The 22,404-nt window shown below is 44.9% G+C and overlaps 1 protein-coding gene across 4 annotated transcripts in view; it reads right to left on the reverse strand.

Moving 5' to 3' along the window:
* Positions 1-22,404, reverse strand: part of LOC122807122 (CCHC-type zinc finger nucleic acid binding protein) — a 302,269-nt gene that overhangs the window by 246,210 nt on the left and 33,655 nt on the right. The gene's annotated exons all lie outside the window — the stretch shown is intronic.

The raw sequence follows: 22,404 nt of genomic DNA on the forward strand, positions 1-22,404 counted from the left end.
AGGTACGGGAAGACCTGAATGCCCTGAAATCTCAGGTGGGCAGCAACCACAGTCATGACTTTGGTGAACACTCTGGGGGCTGAAGTGAGGCCGAATGGAAGAACCCTGAATTGATAATGACTGGCTCAGAGCCAGAAGCTGAGAAACCTCCTGGACAGTCTGTCCATTAAAATGTGGTAGTACGCATCCTTGAGGTCTATGGAGCACATCCAGTCGTTCTCCCGCAGAAGGTGGAGGATAGATTTAAGAGTGACCATCCGGAACTTTTCCTTGGGTATAAACAGGTTCAGAGCGGAAAGGTCTAAGATGGGTCTGAGGTCCCCCGTTTTCTTTGGCACCAAAAAGAATCTTGAGCAATAACCCAATCCGGACTGATCTGGGGGGACGGGCTGGATGGCTCTTTTTCTTAGCAGCTTTAAAAATTTCTAAAGCCGCCACCTCCCTCTGATCGGGTGGTACATCAGGGAGGCGTCTGGTTTTGGGGGGAAGATTTAGGAAAGGAATGAAGTAACCTCTGGAAATGATACGGAGCACCCATCGGTCCGTTGCAAGGGACTCCCAGTTTGACAGGTGCTCTGTCAACCGCCCCCCCGACTACCTCCAGAGAGCGACAGTCGGGCAAGCCCTCAGGGCTGTTGCACGGGTCTGTCAGAGAAAGGTTCTCTAGACCCGAAATTACGCGGCCCCCCTCTGCCTCTGGGCCGGCGTCCACCTTGTCCTCCTCTGCCTCTAGAGGAAGAGTGGTCCGCAGCTGGATGGGACTGCTGAGACTTGCGGAACCACAGCTTCTTTTGTCCCCTCCGATTCCTGGAGAAGGATCTTTGGGGACTAGAGAAGCGGACTCCCGACGGCAGACAGCTTCTTCCAGTCCTTTTCGCTTTGGACCAGCGTATCGAACGGTCTTGCCAAAAAGAGCAGAACCGTCAAAGGGGGCATTCGTGAAGGATGTCTTGAAGGGATCCGCGAAGTCGCAAAGACGGAGCCAGGCGTGACATCATAAGACTACCCCTGCTCCGCTGGCTCTAGCGGCTCCCTCCGAAGCATGAGAGAGGAGCCGCATAGACGTATTGGAGATGGATTTCAGAGTGGCCATTCGTGTCGTAAACGCATTCCTGTCTCCGACCGACATGGACTCAAGGGGGGGGGGGGGCTGCAGCGTATTCCTTGATCAAGTCTCGCTGTAGCCTGATGGTATGTGCCATATAGTTCAGCGTCCTTACAGAAAAGGTCGCTAAAGCAAACATCCGCTTCCCAATCCAGTCCAACACTCGAGATTCTTTATCTGGTGGGTGGACCAGAGAACTCTCCTGACCGAGTTCTTTCTTGGTGGCCGCCGCCACCAACATGGCATCAACAGGAGATCCTTTGGCCCACGACTGCCTGTGGGGGGGCTCAGTATTTTGTCAGGATGCCTAGGTATTGGCTCCACGGTGTCGGGCTCCTTCCACACCCTGGTGGTAATCAAGTCCACCAGGAGGTCGGCCGGAGGGGACACCCAAGAAGTAGATGGGCCTGCCTCAAACGCCTCCAGGAACACGGACTCAAGAGAAGGTTTTTGGGCAGACCAGCCCCCTCTAATACGCAACATTTCCATGATGTCTCCAAAGGAGACATCTTCAGGGGGTGACCTTGGGGAACCCTCCCTATCATCTAAGTCCGTGTCAGTGGTAACTGACTTGGGGAGTCCAGGTGCCTCCTTTTACACCGTTTCCGAGGAACCTCCTTGGTGGGGCTATCCCAAGAGGGCTCGTCCACGGGTTGTTCCTCAAACAGGAACTAGCTGGAGGGCTTGGGCAGGCTGTCCCGATGGTCGGATGATGGAAGACAGACCCTCATACAGTGGGGGTACGGGTGGATCCACAGCCCGAACCGGAGATCTGGAAGATCTCGACAGTACCCTCTCCACTACCTCAAAAGCCGAAGGAGATTCACCCTCGCCAGCCTCCGAGAGCAATCTCCTCGGCTCCGAGGAAAGGATCGGGATCGGAGCCGAAGCAGTCAGTGCCGAGACAGAGGTGCGCTCCGAAGATGCAACAACTCCCTCGGATCCAATGCTCAGCCCTCGGCCCAGAGAGCTCTAGAGCTCTGATCCGACAAGCTCGAGGGCATAGTCTGCGAAGAGACAAGCGCTATCGGCGCCGACAATTCCCTGGGTCCGAATGGGCACGGATCCGATGACTCAGATCCGAAAAAGAGTCTGAGAAGGAGTGATCGGGGCAAACATGGGGGCCGCGCTCCCCCCCCCCCCCCGAGGGGGGGGGAGGCAAGAGCACCCCCATCTGCATTTGGGTCTGTAAGAACAGACGCATCATACGATCCGTATCTGCTTCGGAGATGCTTTTTGTTGACCTGAAGAGGTAGTAGAGGCGGGCCGGGAGGGCCACCTCGACAGAGACCGATCTTCCTCCTCGGCGAGAAGCTAGGTGAACGGAGCCGAGAGGAGAAGGATCCGGAGACCCCCGAAGGAGACTTAGTTATTTTAGCTGGCGGAGCACAGGGGTGAGAGACTCTGTCCGCCTTCTATGGGATCGATGTCCCCTCCTTATCCTTGTGCCTCTTCTCTTTAGAAGAGGAGGCACTAGTTCCCCCAGAGCTTAAACCCGAAGTGGGAGGTTGAGTCCCGGGTAGAGCTGGGGGAACAGAGGGCGCCGAGGCCGCTGAGGCAGCCGGAGCCCGAACAGGAGAGGAATAAGCTGACCCCTGGGGGAGCTTTCCCGCCAGGATCAGCTTGTTCTTCCTATCCCGAAGTGCCCGGGGGTTAAAGGCTGCACAGATCTGGCAGGCCTCAGAGATGGGCTGCCCCCAGGCACAAAACTGTGGGGGGGGGGGGCTGCTTATTCCACTTGTTTGTGAAATAAAAGGGGAACTTTCTTCACTGCTCACTCTAGATGTACTAGTCAGTAAAACTTTACTATTAGTATTATTGTTGCTCTCAAACTCTTGACCCACTAGTTTCAGGGAAAGAATCTAGCCCGTAGAGCAAATCCGTTTTAAAATGAAAACTGTTCACATTCTTGTAATTAGTATTGTTGGCTAGTTTCTTTTTACTTACAACATACGCTTGTCCTTGCATTGATATCCCCAATCTTTTCTTTTCAATTACTAAAATTTCAACATACTTTATTTTATCAAGGTTACTGAACAGATACTGAAATAAATGCAGTGAAGGCTGTTCCCATCAAGTTTAATATTTTTAAACACTTTTTGACATTCCGCTGTATGAGAAGTTTCAAAACTTCCAAACCAGTTATACAAGTCTTTGTCTATTAAATAAAAAAAAGTCACCATCAAATTTAGCTTCATTCAGGAATGTGTAAATCCTTAAACCCAAGGGCAATATTCACAATTCACAACACCTATTAAAGATACAGATTCTCACATATTAATGTTTTAAATTTAAATACCCTTGTCTCCAGTAAAAAAAAATAAAAACACAATGCCTCCTTGTGCTCTTTTCTGGCATATCTAGAACTGCAAACACTATTGAGCTCGTCAAAAGGATTACTCATTTTTTCAATTAAATCCAGAATACGTCGACTAACGAAAACTTAATCAGCGATTAACAGTTCCCTCGGCCGTGGACGAATCATAGCATCTTTTACTGGCATTGCAATGGGCTCCGAAACTCCCCTTCACCCTCTGTAGGATGTTGTGCCTTTTAAATTACTCCCTTTAGGTTAGAGGTAAAGGCAGTGACTTCCTCCAGCACAGGGTAAACGCTAAGGTTTGCAATGTGGAAGCTTTCTGTAGCCATGGTAACAGTATAAAAGTCCACTAAATTCAAACGTAAAGTTTCCAAAACACTAGCATCGTTGCAAGCAGAATGGCAGAGATACATCTCCAGTCTTTCTAAACATACAACCAGCTCTAAGAAGAGCTACTTAGAACCAGCGACTTCTCCAGGTGCCCACGTTGCATCACTAGTCTTTTTGGGACTAGTATAAAGCTTAAACAAAAAAGCGACTTACGAGAAACAACTTCCTTAAATGTTATTGTTGTTGTGTCTTTCGGCTTTTCCTGGTTAGGGGTCGCCACAGTGGAACTCTGGTCCACTAATGATTGGCAGTTGATTTTTACATCAAAAGTCCTCTCTAGGTCCCAGTATGAACTGTACCAACTCAACTATAAAAAAACTGCAAAAGTGGACTGAAACAGAACCACCACCAAAGAACACCCTCCATTTTAAGCATTTAAATTTGTACTACTGGCCAGGGGACGATATAATTGTCAGATTAAAGGACTAGTTTATCTTGCAGTTTCTTCAAACTGTGAACATTTTGAACGACAGTAAAAAAACATGTACTTGCCATTAAGAAAAAGGGACGTACCAATGCCTTAACCAAACATTCAGTCAACTGTAAAAATCTTAGGAAGTTTACTTTTTTTTGAAAGTCGACAAAGGCAGATTTACACGGTCTTCTAATAATTTAGAAAAAATGAATTAAAATGGCAGCTATAAAGTAATTTAAAATATATTAATAATTAACAGTACACGCATTATTTTATGTAATTTTATAAAAAAATGTATATTGGTTAAATGTTTTTGCCAATAGTTTTTAGAGGCTATAAAACAAAGAAAAGTTTGTAAAAAATTTGTTAAAACACAAAATGTCATTTTTTTGTATAAAAGGAAGTGAATAAATGTATGATGGTTGTTCTGAAGAAGTTCTGTAATAAACAGGACGAATGCGCTCAATTAAACCGGTCTTTCTGGTCCAGTGGTTTTTAGTTTTATAGCTCCCAAGTCCCTTTCACAGAAAGTGCGTTTAGACAAAACTGGTTTAAGTTGTCAAGAAGTGTACACAAGCACCCAAATAATGTTGATCCCTGAAATACACTTCCCAGTGCTAAAGTACAACATCTTCAAACAAAATGTCTTGAGCAGTAAAACAGTAGGTTGTCACTAGGTGTACACAAGCAAGAGTCAAGAGTAAGTACATAAAAACCCTTTCCTAATCTTTAAATCCTTGCACATCAACTAAAACGTTTCAATAAGCAGTACTTTGCAATAACAACCAGTGTTCTACAAGCATCGTTCTTGAAAAAATAGTTTTGACATGAAACTTCAAAATTTACCAGTGTTCTTCACATATTTTAAAAGCCAACATTTTCTGTGTGGAAGGGTTCTCACATAGGAGCTTATTTGTCAGGAAAGGAGCCTGTAGCCAACCACCGCTCCTGAGAAGCTTAAAGCTGCTTTCCACTGAAGCAGCAAGAAATAGTAAAAGGTTGTCTACACACAGACTGCTGGCTCTCCAAGGAGCTTGCCAATCCAGAGTATAGGTGTGGGAGGGAGACTGAACTTTCTGAAGATTGGACAGTTTTATCAGCAAAAATTATGATCAGCATTTTCTTCAGAATCAAAATCTAGTACATGGACAAAAATAGGGGATGGTTCTTCACAGTCCAATCAATATTGATCAGACAGGATATCTTCAGAAAATGAGGAAGCACTCATTTGTACTAAAGGAATTTCAATCAAAATGCCTGCAATAAATCCTGAGGCAATCTATGAAAAGAGGATGATGAACACATACATAACAGTTTCACTTTTTTCCTAGGGAAATCCCCAGGAGACAAACTCCTACACAGAGCGTCACCAGAGAAAAACAGGTCTCTTATACCAAACATGCAGAGCAATACTATCCACTCCATTCTCCCAGAAAGGCAAGGATGCCTCTCTCCCTTGCCTACCAAAGGTACCTGAACAGCCTTAGAGGAAATACCTCTACCATAGTCTTGAGAGCTAAAAGGACAACACCAGAGGAGCTCATGGACTGAAGTGAATGGTCTGAGGAAAAGGTGTGCACAACACAGTTGCACACCAGTAGTTGAGGCACAGAAGGAGCCTGCAAGGCCTCTGTTTTTTTTTTCCTTTGCTTGGATATGTAGAAAAGTAGAGCCATGGGACTGGTATGCCATTCCATGGTTCTGCTGAAAAAGAAGCCAGCCTCAAGACTGTCCCAAGACGCTTAACATTACCAACGATTTTCAAATTTACTTAATTGTGGAGGTTTCTTTTCACAACGGAAAATTATCTACCCAGCAAAGAAAGATTACTAGCCAACTGTTATTCCTCTGAAGCCTGCAAAAGGACTACTCTTCAGGACTGAAGGTTCTGCGCACCCAGACTGCTAAACTTTCTCAGTCAGCAAAACTCTAAGGCTTTGGAAGACTTGTCAGCTATTCTATCCCATGCGAGATATAACCCATAAAAGACAAAACTTACTGCAGCAGCGATTTAATGAAGATAGAGATTCTGAAGACAGACACTGACAGCTCCTCTTAAGCACATTATCTTGTCCCCAATACACACAACCGGAATAAAAAAAAGTCCATCAAAAATAAAAATGTTCAAGTAAGCATTTACACACAGACCTCTCTTACAAATTCAGTGGCAATCCAGAAGCGTTCCTTACTAAACCACATACTACATCCAAGAAAAACAAAACAAAAAAAGTCGTTCAAAAAAGATTGTGTGGATAGCAAACCTTTCAGAGTCCCACAGGGTCTTAAGAATGTTCTTTGGTGGCAAAAAAGGTCTGAAGCTTTTTGCTCTACAACTGTCTTTATGGAGCTATGCTCAAGCTCCTGACAGGGAGCACACTGAAGTTGCCCTTTAGCTTTGAAGTGGGCCAGTCACAGAGTAGAATCATTTGGCATGGGCTACTACAACAGTGATCAAATATTTGTGGGAGGCCTTCCAAATGGGCTAGTGAGGAAAGTTCTGGAAGTCCCCCTCTACACTATACCCTTTGGAGAAACCGGAGGCCAAAACACAGCTAAGAGTTTGGCTTTACACAGAGATGTGAATTTGCAGACATGGAGAAAGGAGAAGATAGCATACAGCAGACCTGGATATCTCTCTAGAGTATCACAGTTTCCTCAATGGGAGAAGAGAGAAAATACATACTACATTCAGAGTTAACGAATGGGGAGTGCAGTTTACAGAAAGGCTTCTTCTAATGATGAGGGGATCCTGCATGTTACTGTCACACAACTCCTAGTGAGGCTTCAAAACGCAGCAGCCATTTTTGTTCACAAGACAGATGTCTTTCCAGAAATAAGAGATGCAATAAGAAAGCAACTGTAATGACGGGAAGCCAAGTACAGCTGTGTAAGCTGCCCTCACTGCTGCAACAGCTTTTTGGCTGACTAGGTTATTTCCCCACCTATGATACGATACAACACACTGCCAGCTTCCCAAGATTTGGATCCCATTACCCTCACTCAGACAGCTGACTGATTTTTCTCCAGTGGGCTGACCAAAAGATAAAAAAAAAAATCTTAAAAAAGACTTTCTTGCCAACAAGAAAAGAGATAACTCATCCTGAATCTAAAAAAACTATACATACTCAACTCATCCTGGACCTAAAAAAAAAACTATACATCCCCAACTATATACACAAAAAAGTGGCAGTGGGTGGCTGTGGCTACTGCAGCAGTGACAAATTTAAACAAATTGAAATGTCTACCACTACAGCAAGTGCAGCTTACACAGCTGTACTACGCTCTTCATTCTCACTGTTGCACTAGCCTTCTGGTTATATGGGTTGATTACCAAAGCCTATCCAACCTAGAAGGATAAGGATCCAAAAGCCCTCAAAAAAATGGTCCTGACAAAGCCGGTCCAGGAAAGGCACTCAGTTTGTAAAGTTAAGCATGAAGGTCCAAGAGGCTGCATCTAGGCAAGCAGAGTCCACACCATTTCAATATGCAATTGCAGATGCCAAAGGCTACAATAAAATATGCATGGGGGGAGCTTGAAATATCCTGGGCACTCTGAACCAACTTTAGATTGATGATACGAGTAGCAGAAGTGCCAAACAACCCCCTATCTAATGCAGAATTCAAAACTTCAGGCTTTACTTCATCAGCATACATTTGGGTACGTACCCAAGCATGTCTACTCAAGGCCCCAGACAAGTGTCCGCACAAATCATATGCATTCATAAAACACATCTCTAGATACTCATATACATTCATAAAACACATCTCTAGATACTCAATATCAGAGAGGCAATAGGATTCAGAAGACCGCCATCCTCTAAAGGAAAGGAAGTATTCACTTTCCCTTTGCGCACAAAGAACTACCAGCAAGCTTATAGGTGGAAGTTTAAGAACTCTATAAGCTGAAGTGGGAGAGAAAATTCTCTTCCCAAACCTGGCCAACACCCTACCTTCTTTGCGCACTGGACAGTTTGTTGCCAACTGGTGAAGAGATAACTATAGCAGCTGGATCAGACCCAATGAGAAGAGATCCTTTATGTCTATCCACGTTTGGAGAATTGAAGGTGGCGAATTGGGATTTACAGGCAGCATTTACACACATCCTCCACTTGTAACATATCAGTCAGTTCCTGGAAGACTCCCTCCCACCCCTGCCATTTAATTTAAATTGGGAGGGCATGTCTTGGTCCTGTTCAGTTAGTCTACCTTTATATTCTGCTTTAAAAGGAATGCAAGATGCTAAAGGGGTTAAGGAATGCTGGAGAGCTACCTCCCAAATAAATCAGCAAGCCTGCATAGCACTGTGACCTTACACCTCCCCGCTTGATTACAAGCAAAATCACAGTGATGTGGCACATAATTATTTAGAGATCCTGATGATCATACGCAAGAGAGATTAAGGAGTGGATCACAGTCAACATTTCCTTTACAGCGAGGTGCTCTGAACTGTCTGAATGATTCTACAAGCCTTGAACGTCTACCATCCATGGAAACTGCCTCCTAAGCCAAATCTGAGGAGCCTGTAGTATGACTGTCTTGGGGGTCTGACAGAAAGATACCCAGGGTTCAGCTGAAATTTTGTCAAAATCAGCAATGCAGTTCCATGTTTGGAAAGCCAAAACTGGAATTTGATATTCCAGTGGATGTAAATGCTGGGTCCTTGCATTTTTTTAAACCACTGTGCCATGTGCAACATGGCCAAGAAAATAATCATAAATCAGAGAAGCTTTGAATCCTAAGATTGAGGAATCCCCCTGCAGAAGCTGGAGGAAAAACAATGGAGAAGCACAGGAAAGATTCCAGATAAAATCTACCTTTTCGTGTCAGAAAGGCTTTTTAAAGACAATCATCTTTACCTAGAAGGCAGCCAAGAAACTATCCCTGGAGTAAGAGGATTTTGCAACACTTATCTGAAAGCCCAAATTAACAGTTGGCAACTGGACAGAGACTGCAAAAGATTAGCCAAGTTGTCTAAATAAGGAAATATGTGAATGCCAATCCACAGTGAGCTAGGAATGGGGCTGAACATCGTGTGAACACCCTTGAAGCTGTAGATAGCCCCAAGAGTAATGCAGATAACGGATAATGTGAAGCCCCAAGAGTAATGCAGATAACGGATAATGTGAAGCAGCAGAGAAAGTACAGTTGTGTACACTTACCATAAAATGTAGATGTTAGACTGTATTCACTGTTGCAGTCATCATACTTTGGTTATCCTGCCAGAGGTAGCCCTCAGTCGGCCCGAATACCAGAGGCTTAGTATTTCTGCGTCTGTTGCTATCACTCCAGGACTGACATCAAGTCGGCAGTGGTATAAAAACCGGCAGACACCATTGCATCAATTTTTCTTTCCCCAAATGTCAGGAGCCCCCAATAGGGAAATTAAGTTATGGCGGAGAAACACCACCAGTAGAATGTAAATACCAACAGCCCTGTAAGGGCGAGGAAGAGAGAGATAGCGACAAAGGGGCTGGAGGGTGGGAAAGTACAGTTGTGTACACCTACCATAAATGTAAATGTTAGAGTGTCTTCACCGTTGCAGTCATAACTGTAGGGTGATCCTGCCGGCAGGCAGCCCGAGGTCGGCCAGAATTCCAAAGTCTGGGTCCGGCGTCAGCTGTACCAGCAAGTACCCTGACGTCAGAACGCAGAGGTATAAAGCTGACAGCCGACGCCATCTTCTCCAGCTTTTCTTGCCCCAGATGTCAGAAACCCCCAAAAAAACAAACCAAAAGGTGTTTAAAAGGGAACACAAATACACCACAAAAGGAGTGGAAGAGAAAACAAGCAAAAATAAGAGGGGACTGGTGGGAGGGAAACACCGACTGCAACAGTGAAGACACTAACATCTACAGTTATGGTAGGTGTACACAACTGTACTATGTTCTTAGTGTTTCACTGTTGCAGTCATAACTGTAGGGTAGAATCCCAAAGCTGTGAATGAGGGAGGAGGTTATGCAGAAGGGGCAGCTAGAAGACCCTGCAACACAGCAGAGGCAAAGCCTGCCCTAGACTTAGAATACAAAGGGAGATTATAGTGCTTAGAGAAAGTATGCCCAGAACTCCAAGTGGCAGCTTCCAAAATGTCCTTGGTAGGAACTCCTCTGAGAAAAGCTGCTGAAGTGGCAGCTGCTCTAGTAGAATGACTTCTAACAGTACCTGGAATCTGTTTCCCATAGTGAGAATAACAAAACCTTATTCCATGAGCAATCCATTTGGAAATAGTTTGTTTAGAAATAGCCTTACCTAGAGAACTGGAGGCATAAGAGATAAGCAACTGATCAGATTTCCTGAAATCTTTAGTCTTGTCCAGGTAAAATCGTAGTTGCCTGTGTACGTCCAATGAATGTAAGATCCTTTCCCCTTTATTTTGAGGATTTGGAAAGAAGGTAGGAAGGTGAATAGTCTGATTTAGAGCCACTTTAGAAATCACCTTCGGCATAAATGTAGGATTTGTCTTCAAGGCAACCGTCTTGGTGGAAGATAATGTATGGTTCCACAGCCATGAGAGCTTGCAACTCTGAAACCCTTCTGGCAGAAGTCAATGCCAATAAGATAGCAGTCTTCCAGGATAAGAACTTGATATCCGAAGCAGGCTCAAAAGGAGGCAAAAGTAAGTTTCTCCAAAACATAATTAAGATCCCAAGCAGGAACAGGAGGAGTTCTGGGAGGTCTTAAATTCTTAGCTCCTCTCAGAAATCATCTCACCAGCTGGTGAGAAAAAAAATGGGAGGATCAGTATTAAAATGAGCCGAGATAGCAGAAGTGTGAATTTTGATGGAGGAAAAGGAAAGGCCTTTAAGCAGAAGGTCTGAGAGGTAAAGTAAAATGGAGGAAATATTAGGCAAGAGAGGATCAGAACCTCGATACTGCATCCAAATACAAAATCTTTTCCATTTTGAAGCATAAGATTTTCTAGTGCTAGGCCGCCTAGCTTCTAAAAGAACATCCAAAACATGTTTGGGAAGAGAAGGAATCAAAGGCCCTTGAAGAGCCAAGCTGCTAGGCAAATAGTCCTGATTTGAGAGTGTTGCATCTGACCCTGATGCTGGGACAGAAGAGAAGGGATCAGAGGAAGAATCCAAGGAGGTTCCAAGAATAGGTGTTGGATACCAAGACTGCCGAGGCCAATTTGGAGCTATCAGAATGATAGTCTTCCTCCAGCTGAAAGACAGGGCATCCACTTTCCAAGCTGTTATGTGGAAGGACCTGGTGCAAAAGAGAGGCAACTGATGATTGAGATGGGATGCAAACAGATCTGAGGACAACCCCAAACTGCAGTTATTCTGCTGAATAAGTTGGGGTCCAACATCCATTCGTGAGGATCCAAGAGATTTCTGCTTAGGCTGTCTGCTAAGAGGTTCTGATTTCCTGGAATGAACTGAAGATGCAGATTCAAATTTAGAGCTGTGTCCCATAAATTCATGGCTAATCTGCAAAGGGGGTAAAAGTGAGAGCCCCATTGCTTGTTTATGTACCAAATGACTGTGTTGTTGTCCGTACGAATCAGAAGAGGTCCTGGTTTCAAAAAAGAGTCTGGAATGCTAGAAGAGCATTTTGGACTGCCAACATTTCCTTCAAGTTGATGTGCCAGAGTAGCTGCTTCTTTGCCCAAGAGCCCTGCTGGCCTAGGTCTAGAAAATGAGCTCCCCAAGCATAACCTGAAGCGTCAGTGGTTATGATCTGAGAAGGTTGAGGCAGACGGAAGGGATTCCCTTCGTTCAAAGCACAAGCCCTGGACCACCAAAGGAGCTCCTTTTGGAGGCAGGGAATCAGTGGAATAATTGTGTCTAGACTGTGGTAATGCTGAGACCATACACTCTTTAGGTACCATTGAAGTTTTCTCATATGAAGCCTTGCATTTGGAATCAACAGGATGCAAGAAGCCATGTAGCCCAAAGCCTGCAGGAATTTCCTTGCAGTGAGCAGAGGTAAAGTTGCCAAGGTTTTGAAAATTGAGGCCAGCTGTAATTGTTTTTCTAGAGTGAGGAAGGCCCTTTGCAAGCTTGTGTTTAGAAGAGCTCCCAAAAAAAATCATTTGCTGAGAAGGGATCAAATGTGACTTTTTTGTGTTCACTGAAAATCCTAGTAGCAGGAGAAGACGTTTAACAAAATCCAGATGTTGAAGTAAAAGGTCTCTGCTGTCCGCCTGAATAAGGCAGTCGTCCAGATAGAGGTAAATTTGAATCCCCTGGAGTCTGCAATAAGCTACTACTAGAGCCAGACACTTAAGACTCTGGGCACAGTAGATAAACCAAAGGGCAGTACAGAGAATTGAAAGTGCCTCGAACCTGCCTTGACTCAGAGGTATTTTCTGCGTTCCTGCCTGATGGGAATGTGTAAGTAGGCTTCCTTTAAGTCCAATGTCACCATCCAAGCATCCTGGGAGAGCATTGGAAGAAGTTGTTGTAGAGTAAGCATCTTGAATTTTGGAATTTCCAGAAAGGTGTTTAATACTGAAAGGTCCAGAATAGGTCTCCATGAGCTTTGTTTTCTTGGGACCAGGAATAGTCTTGAGTAAAAGCCTTTTCCCATCTGTGAAAGTGGAACAGGTTCTATGGCTCTCATGGCCAATAGAGCATCCACTTGATTTAAGGCCTCTGACCATTGATGTTTTGGCAGATCCGGCCAACCAATAGACCTTGGCAGTGTGTGAAAGTGGAATTTGTAACCTCTTAAAATCACGTCCAAAACCCATTTGTCTTTGGTAATATGAGTCCAATTTTGGTAGAAAAGAGAGTTTTCCTCCGAGAGGGGCTTCCAGGCAAAGAGGACCTGTAGCCCAACAGAGTGTCATTGGGTCTGCTTCCTTTGTGATTGAGATCTGTCTTCTCCCCTTCTAGGGGATGAAGCAGTCCATTGTCTGGACCTGTAAGAGGCCTGAGCCAGACCTCTGGAGCGTCTATATCTTCCCCTTTGAGGCCCGTCAGACGTGGGAAAGGACCAATTTTTGGAGGGCCAATTTCTAGTAAATCTAGGAGGCTGAACTTGTAAGAAATCTTTAACAGTCTGCATAGATTTCGCCTTATCCTCCATCTTTTTAATAACCTCCTCAGCTTTAGATCCAAACAGAACATCATGCTGAACAGGGGCATCTAACAAATTTAGCCTCAACTTGCTCAGGCAAATTCTGCTCTCCAAGCCAAGCATGTCTCTGATAACAGTAGTACCAGAGGCTGTGGCCCTACAAGAAGCCTCCAAGGCATCAAAACCACAATGTAAACTATGTTTGCTAACTTGTTCAGTTGCATGCAATACATCCTGTAATTCCTTGTCCTCTGCACATGCAGGAAAGGTAGAAAGTTTTTGTTTTAAAACAGACAAAAGAAATTGCTGATACTTTAACATATGAAACTGGCAATTTAAAGCTCTAATAGAAAGAGTAGCAGAAGTATACAACTTTTTGCCCCATCTGTCCAAGGCACGAGAACCCTTTTCAGAGGGAATAGGATTTTTAGCTGAAGCGGGCTTAGCAGCCTTGGAACCCTGAGAAATAGTTTCAGGATCTGCAGAAGGATTCTTGAATAGAAATTGATGGGAATCAGGGACTCTATAAAATCTATCCGGCAGGCGGATAAGAGTCAGGATTCAGGTTAGCTTCAGAGAAAGCATCATCTACAATATCAAGAACAGGAGGAATAGCCAAAGGTCTGTGTTGTGGGAGAAGGAGAAATTCCCCAAGTCTCTTCTTGGAAGCGGAGTAATCCTGACCTTCCCAATGAAAATGCTCTCTCATCTCATGCAAGGTTTCCCCGAAAGAAAAATCTTCAGGGGGAGAAGCAGAGGGAATAGAGTCCTCTGCATCAGAATCCTCATAAGGAGGAAAACAGTAATCCTGTTCAGAGGAAGAGACTGAAGACACAGAAGCCTGATCAGAGGAATCATAAGGAATATCCTGTCTAGGCCTTTTTTCAGGAGGGGGGTGAGAACCCCTAATCATAGTAAGCAAATCTTCAGTCATCCTCAATTGCTTTTGGGTCTTGGGAGCTGAATCCGAAGAAGCTTGAGAAGAAATCCTTGGCTTAACAGGAGTCTTTGACTTTGCCTTTGTCGTGATAGTGATACGAGAAGGCCTGAAAACCCCTTCAGAAGCCGGTACCTGCGCACAGTGGTTCCGGACCCATCTGCAGGAGCGACGTCCGAAGGTCCTGCAGCAGATAAAATACTGGGCCTAGTTGGCTCCCCATGGGAGTCCATGTCGGCCATCTGTTCCGAAGTGGCTGACGACAGGGACTGCAAAAGCGCCTCACTGACGACCGCCGAACCCGGCTCCGGCTGCGTAGAATCCTGTTTGGACCTTGGAGGCCTATCCTTGTCCTTACGCTTTTTGTGAATTCCGGTTGTCGGAAAAGTATCCGACGACATCCTATAATTGAACCGTCTACCGAAATAATTCAAGGCCCAATCGTACCTACACTTAATAGTAAGAGAATTAAACCTGGCACAAAACAGACAGCAAGAAACGTCGTGGTCAGGGCCCAAGGAAGACAGTAAGAGTGGAAATCTTTGAGGTATTTGTTTTCCACACGATATACAAATTAACTTTTTCTGACATCGGAGGAGCAAGAAAAAAAGTTTCCCCAACGGGGTACTTAGCTTGAGAAGAGAAGAAGTTGTCTTCGGACCGACAACAAGCAAAGCACGTTGTCCAATTTCCGCCAACCAACAACTTGCGAGCTGCTTTCCACCGCACGGCAAGAAAGACTGGAGAAGATAGCGTCGGCTGTCAGCTTTATACCTCTGCGTTCTGACGTCAGGGTACTTGCTGGTACAGCTGACGCCGGACCCAGACTTTGGAATTCTGGCCGACCTCGGGCTGCCTGCCAGCAGGATCACCCTACAGTTATGACTGCAACAGTGAAACACGAAAGAACATCCAGGACTGCAACAGTGAATACATTCGAACATCTACATTTATGGCAAGTGTACGCAACTGTACTATGTTCTTCGTGTTTCACTGTTGCTGTCATCACACTTGGTTGATTCCCAAAGCTGAGGATCGGGTAAAGGCAGTCAAGAAGGGTTGGGGCTGGCTAGTATGCCCTGCAGGACTGCAGTTGCAAAGCCTGCCCTGGATTTTGAAGAGACAGATAGGTGGTAATGCTTGGTGATGGTATTAACAGAACTCCATGTTGCAGCTTCCAGGATGCCCCTGGTAGGGACCCCTCTGAGAAAGGCCGTAATGGTTGAAATTGCCCTAGTTGAATGTGTTCTGACCCCCAGTGGAGGTGGTTTCCCATGGTGTTTGCAACAGAAATGGATGCAGTGTGCTATCCATTTGGAGATGGTTTGTTTTGATATGGCTTTGTCCTCTGCCCCTGGTGCAAACTAGTAACTGGTCAGATTTCCTAAAGGGCTTAGTCCTAATCCAGGTAGAATCGGAGCTGTCTGCGCACATCTAGAGAGTGCAGGATCCTTTCCCCCTTATTCTGAGGATTAGGGAAAAAGGTGGGCAAATAAATAGATTGCTTGAGAGCCATACTGGACACCACCTTAGGCATGAAAGTTGGGTTAGTCCTGAGGAGACCCTGTCAGCATGAAAAATGATGAAAGCATCCACAGCCATAAGTGCTTGCTGCTCAGGCACTCTTCTAGCTGAAGTGATGGCCAGAAGCAAGGCCGTTTTCCAAGAGAGGAATTTTAACTCTGCTGAAACTGCAGGCTTGGGGGAGGGGGGGTGGCTCATGAGCTTTTCCAACACAAAGTTAAAGGTCACAAGCAGGAGTAGGGGCTCTTCTTGGTGGCCTTAAGTTGTTAGCCCCTCTCAGGAATTGTTAGATGAGAGGGTGTGTGAAGAGAGGTAGTGCAGTAATGTGCAGAGATAGAAGAGGCATGGATTTTAATGGAAGAGAAGGATAAGCCCCTGTGGAGTAGTTCTGCTAGGTAATCCAGGATGAGAGGTAAGGAGGGCTGTGCCGAGACAAGCTCCTTTAATCTGGATCCAGGAACAATACCCTTTTCCACTTGCTGGCATAGGATTTTCTAGTACAGAGTCGTCTGGCTTCACGTACGACATCCAGGACTTGTTTGCATAGGCTGGCCACTGGAGAAGTCAAGGAATAAGCCAGGCTGCTAGGTTCAGTGTCTGCAACTGTGGATGCAAGAACTCTCCCTCCTGCCGAGTCAGGAGAGTTGGAATCTGGGGTAGGTGCCATGGAGGCAACAGGGCCAGACTGCGCAGTAATGGGTACCAGTGTTGGCGTGGCCAGTCTGGGGCAATCAGGATTGCCCTTGGTCTTTCCTCCCTTAGTCCGAGTAATACTCGGATCAGAAAAGGTAGAGGGGAAAATGAATAGATTTAGAGGTTTGCTCACTGGAAGGATAAGGCATTCACTTCCCAGGCCTTAATGGGAGGTTCCCTGGTGCAGAATTTGCTGAGCTGGTGGTTGTAGGGGAGGCAAATGGGTCCTCCTTCGGGGTACCCCATTTTTGGGTCACAAGGTTGAAGGTGTTGGTTTAATTGCCACTTGTGTGGGTCTAGGGGACTTCTGCTCAAGTTGTCTGCCAGAGAGTTTCTTTAGCCTGGCTGGAATTGAGCTTGCAGATGAATAATGGCTGAGGCAGTGTTCCAAAGGGTCATGGCTAGCCTGCAGAGAGGCCAAGAGTGGGTTCCACCCTGCTTGCTGATGTACCACATTACTGTGGTATTGTCGGCTTTGATCAGCACACTAGGGGCCTCTGCTAAACAGCTAACATTTTTTTGGGTTGATGTGCGGATTAATTTGGTTTGGGCTCCAATGGCCCTGAATGTACCTGTTGTCCAAGGGAGCATCCCAGGCATAGTCTGATGAGTCTGTGGTTAGGGTCTGGGCGGCGTGGGGTTGTGAAAAGGGAAGTCCCTTGCTGTGAAACGTAGATACTTTCTGCAAAAATCTCTGAATAGGATATGTAGACAGGCCTCGGAGGTCTAGAGTGGCTAACCACGCATCTTTGGACAGAATAGGGAGAAACAGCTGCAGTGTGAGCTTTTTAAATTTTGGTACCACCAGGAAGGTGTTTAGAATAAATAGAGCTAAGATTGGGTGCCAGGTGCCCTCTTTTCTGGGTACTAGAAAAAGTCTGGAATAGAACCCTTTATTTTATATTTGTTGACCGGGCTAGTCTAACTGAACACATGTCCATTTTCAGTAGAGGCCCGAGGAGAAAAGCTCCGAGGAAGCACAAAAATATAACTACATATACAAAGAATAATTTCATGTTAAACATTGTTAGAAAAAAGACAAGGAATAATCTCAGTGGTCATTTGTTCTTAGTGTAGTGCTAAGTAAAAAACACAACATAATACTGATGTAGCTGCAATATAACATTTAAAGAATAGCAGCTGAGTTAGATAAGTTATTAGTAAGCAGGTTGGCATAAAGGACAAAAGTATGAGCTGCAACATTCAGAATGTGTTAAAAACAGGTTTAAAGAAGTTATGAGGAGATGAGAAAAGATCTAGAAATGAAGAAGTTTGTTATTTAGTAAGAAAAGGAAAAAATATAGAAAAGAGGAGCATAAGTAGATCCAAGGAAGAAAGGTAATATCAGTCAGGTTTAGTACAAGGGCATAACCACTGTGATCCGAGAAAAAGTTTGTTTTTGAAGAGTGATATTGAGGGAACAGAGAAAAGTTCAGTAGGAAGGTTCCAGGATTTTCCAGCAGTATTACAGAAAAGAGGGTCTCCAGCCCTGTTAAGATTTACAAATATTTACCAGCAGTCTTTGTGACGAACGTAAGGTCTTGGTTGTAGGGGACAATGACGGTAGGTAGTATAAGGGTATCTGTAGGATTGTAAAGGGTTTTGTGGGCAATGGTAAGTTGGTGGAATTTAAGCTGATTTTGTAAATCAAGCCATCCTAGTTACTTTAGGTCAATACAGTGGTGGGTTCTGAAAGGGTTTCCAGTGGCAAATCTGGCTATGCTATTATAGGCACTTTCCATTTTATTAAGGTTGATTTTAGAGAGGTTAGTGTACATGGGTGAGGCATAGAGGAGAGTAGACATTAAGAGAGTATGAGCAATAGTTGTTCTTGCTGCAGGGGAGAGAGAAAGGGTCTGATTCAAATAAAACCAAGACTCTTCCACAAAGGGCAAACGTCCAGTCTGGTGGACCCCAGCCATTAACAAACTTTACAATAAGAGGAGAAAGCTATTACATGATAGAACAAAATCCATAAAAGGGAAGTCACCCCTGATCATTATTAGTAAAAAAATACGAGCACTCAAAATCAACCAAGGCCAATTTTGAGAGAAAAATTGCCATGGATTCAAAGGACAATCATAAGGCCTTTTTCAGCTATGTTAGGAACCTGGGTGGAAACTCCCAGATATGCTCAGAATTAGTCCAAAATGATACAAAAATCACTGAACCCACAGACATTGCCAACATACTGGCAGACAGGTTCAGTGCAAACTTCACCCCCCTCCCCTAAAGGAGAGATAACTATCCCAGCCGAGTGTAGCCTCCCGGACATCTCAAATGCGCAGGTGAAAGCTGCTCTCTCTAAAGCTAAAAACACAGCATCAATGGGACCGGATGGTGTCCCCGGCTGTGTGCTACACGAGCTAAATGAGGAATTAAACCCGCACATAAGGCAGCTGTTTAATCTCAGCCTTACCACAGGATACGTGCCCAAGGAGTGGCGACGGCAACTGTGGTCCCACTCCACAAAGGCGGCGCCTCACGGACCCTGGTAATTACCGCCCCATAAGCTTAACAAGTCTAGTCTGCAAAGCTATGGAGAGGATCATAATGGAGCTCATAAACAAAGATATAGGGGACTTGCAGACATTGGACCCGACCCAGTTTGGCTTTGTCAAGGGAAGATCATGCATTTTGAACTTGGTCGACTTCTTCGAAACAGTCACCAAGGCCATTGATGAGGGAAAGGCAGTCCATACAGCCTACCTTGATCTTGCAAAGGCTTTCGACACAATACCCCACTCTGGTATTGTAGAAAAACTTACCAGCTTAAATGTAAACCCATATGTCACAAGATGGGTTGCAAACTGGCTTAAGGACAGAACCCACAGGGTTAGAGCTGCTGGCGCTGTGTCAGACTCCAAGCCGGTCACAAGTGGTGTCCCACAGGGCTCGGTCCTTGGCCCCCTATTGTTTGGCATCTACTTCTCAGAAGTACAGGCCAACATGGGAGGACTTTGGCTGACAGTTTGCAGACTACTGCAAACTGGGCGCCATAGTGGAAAGTGCATCGGACACGGATATCCTTCAGAAGGGACTCACGGAAACAGATAGCTGGTGCCAGAGCCATGGCCTGAAGTTAAACGCCAAAAAATGTATAGTCATACCCTTCGGGAAAAACAAGGTAACCCCAAGCTACCATATAGGTGGCAATCTACTAAGCACAGAAGAGGTTATCAGGGACCTGGGGACCCAGGTTGACAGTGGCCTTTCTTTTGACACTCACATTGCTAAAGTGGTTAGAAAGACCTTCTACATTGCCCACCTGATCATGAAGGGATTCACATCCAGATCTAGTAAGGTCATTGTTCCCCTGTACTCTTCACTTATCAGACCAATGATAGAGTACAATGCCCCATTCGGGATGTATCTCACCCGACATCTGCAGCAATTGGAGAGACCCCAAAAGTTCCTCACCAAAAGGATAAAGGGACTCCAAAATCTGTCATATGCTGCCAGATTGAAGAAACTCCAGCTCTATTCAGTCGCATACCGTCTGCTCAGAGGTGACATGTGCCTGACATACAAGGCCATGTCCAACCCGGAATTAATGGACATGCTCCACCTCAAAAAATCCAAATCCACCAAAACCACTAGAGCAAGCGACTTAAACCTTAGCACGGCTATAAATAGGACGTGGAGGGATAGATTTATCACTCAGACTCCCTATGCTGTGGAATAAAATCCCGGTCCATGTGAGGCAGAGCACCTCGCTGACTCTGTTCAAGAGAAATCTAGACCTGTGGATGGGAGATCGTAGGTTTACCCAGGGAATCATATCTGTGTCACTGCTGGACAGAGGCACAACAAACTAATGGGCACAGTATTTTTTCATATAAGGGGTGGCGTAAGCCACAAAAATTTGGGCTAGGCTTATAAATGCCTTAGGGCAGATAGGTTCATAGGTTTATACTAGGCTATGTAGAGAGCGGCCAGTTTTCTGTTAACAGATTTTAAGGTATTATTAATATGGGTATCAAAGTTAAGGTTGTCATCTATGGTGATACCAAGCAGTTTGGGTAGAGTCCGGGGATATAAAAAAAAAAAAAAAAAGAGTGTTGTTATTGGAGGTTACTGTTGAGGTTCAATGGGGGGGGGGGGGCTTACTAGTAGGAGTGAAAAGTTGTTTTTTTGGGGTTTAGTAGGAGACCGCGTTTAGTTGTTCGACTGTGTTAAAGACCTTTTGGGTGAGGGAGTAAAGCTCAGGTATGGATGTGGCTGAGCATATAAGTGTTGAATCATCTGCATATCGTACGCATGTAGCTTGGGGGACTGCTAGGTGAAGGTCGTTGATAAATATAGAAAATAGGAGTGGTCCTAATATGGCCCCTTGGGGGACCCCTATGTTAATGGGTAGATAGGATTGGAACCATTTTAAAGCAGATGCATCTAGTGACAGAGATTTGAGAATATTTATAAGTATTTGGGGATTTACCACATCGGATGCCTTGGATAGATCTATAAACAGTGCAGAGGAAAGCCTATTAAAGTTATTTTTTTTTTGTTTTGATACAGTGAGTGAAGGAAAGAAGGGCAGTAGTAGTACTGTGTGAGGGTCTGAAACCATGTTGTGAGTTGGAAAGTAAGTTATATTGTATTAGGTGGTCTAGCAATTTTTTATGGATGCATTTTTCCATGATTTTAGCCAACCTATGTGACCTGCAAGGACAAGCTGAACTGCCCTCGTGGAGAACAGGGAATGAACTTGGTTTTGTGCCTCTGCCCACTGGTTTGGAGGAAGATCTGGGAATCCCTTTGGGGGTGGCAAAGTGTGGAAATAAAATCTGTACCCCTGGGACACTGTTTAGGACCCATCGATAGTTGCTGATGGAGGCCTAGGTTTTCTGCATGGGAGGCACATTTCCCTCCTAGGGGCACGCACAGATTGGCAGAGGTGAGAGGAGTCATTGTGAATTCTTACCCCTACGTCTTGTCTGAAGTGGCCTGGAGGGCAAGTCTACATAAATCAGAAACCTCAGAGTCGGACTCTTGGTCAGATAAAGGTTCTGGGGTCAAGTCTCTTTCTTCTAGCAGGAGAAGGCTGGCTGCCCCTAATCAGTATAAGGTCTTCCACCATTTTAAAGCATCTGTGATTGTGGCACAGAAGCCGGCACATGAGTTCGGGTCGGTCTTTCAGGCGTAGCTTGTACTCTGGGCCTTAGAAATTTGGTAGTTTTAGAAAGAACTGAAGATGTGAAAGAAGCCGGTTTGTCTCTAGTATCGGCAGTGCGAAACTTCCTCAGAAGACTGTGCCTGCATGGATTTAGGGGGGGGGGGGGGGGTCAGAGCTTTGTGAAGCTGGATGGTTGTTCTGGAGCACTGAACAGTCTAAAGGCTACTGCAACAGTGAGAATGAGGAGTAAATATGGGTGAAAGTGTTGGGTGCTGAGCTGACTTAAGCTAGAGGCCAAGTCCCAATGGTTGAGTAAGGCACTTTACACAAATGTACCTTCATTGTTGACATAAATTTGTTTCAGTTTCCAATGGTTCCTACTGTAACCACTCATCTCTGTCCCAAAAAAAAAAATCATCTTTACATATATTTTGCTTATGCAGTCAGCATGGCGGCTTTCAAAGACACTTTCCAGCTCAAAATATCACCAGGGAAAATCCAGTTATATGCACAAAATTTCTCTACCTTCTTACACAGATTGTGCGACAATCTTTACGCACACTGCTAAACAAACATACTTTGTGTTTTACGCACACTGCTAAACACATACTTTGTGCTCACTGCTAAATACATAAATATGCAAATGGAAACTGGAGGCACCTGCCAGACCTATGTCCTTAGTTAAATACATCACAGAAATACAAAAGGATCCAGTAAAGGAGGCATAACAAAGAAAACCACACACCCTTAATTGATAGTAACTCTTAAATCCACGAACTATGTAACAAAATATATTTTCAGCAAATTTGTTAGCATTTTTGTAACTCAAAGCCACATCATTTTGCACAAGTATGTTGCTTGTGATGTGCTAATGGTG

The sequence above is a fragment of the Protopterus annectens genome, chromosome 7.part0, assembly GCF_019279795.1.
Source record: "Protopterus annectens isolate FY-2018-M chromosome 7.part0, PAN1.0, whole genome shotgun sequence".
Lineage (NCBI taxonomy): Eukaryota > Metazoa > Chordata > Ceratodontiformes > Protopteridae > Protopterus > Protopterus annectens.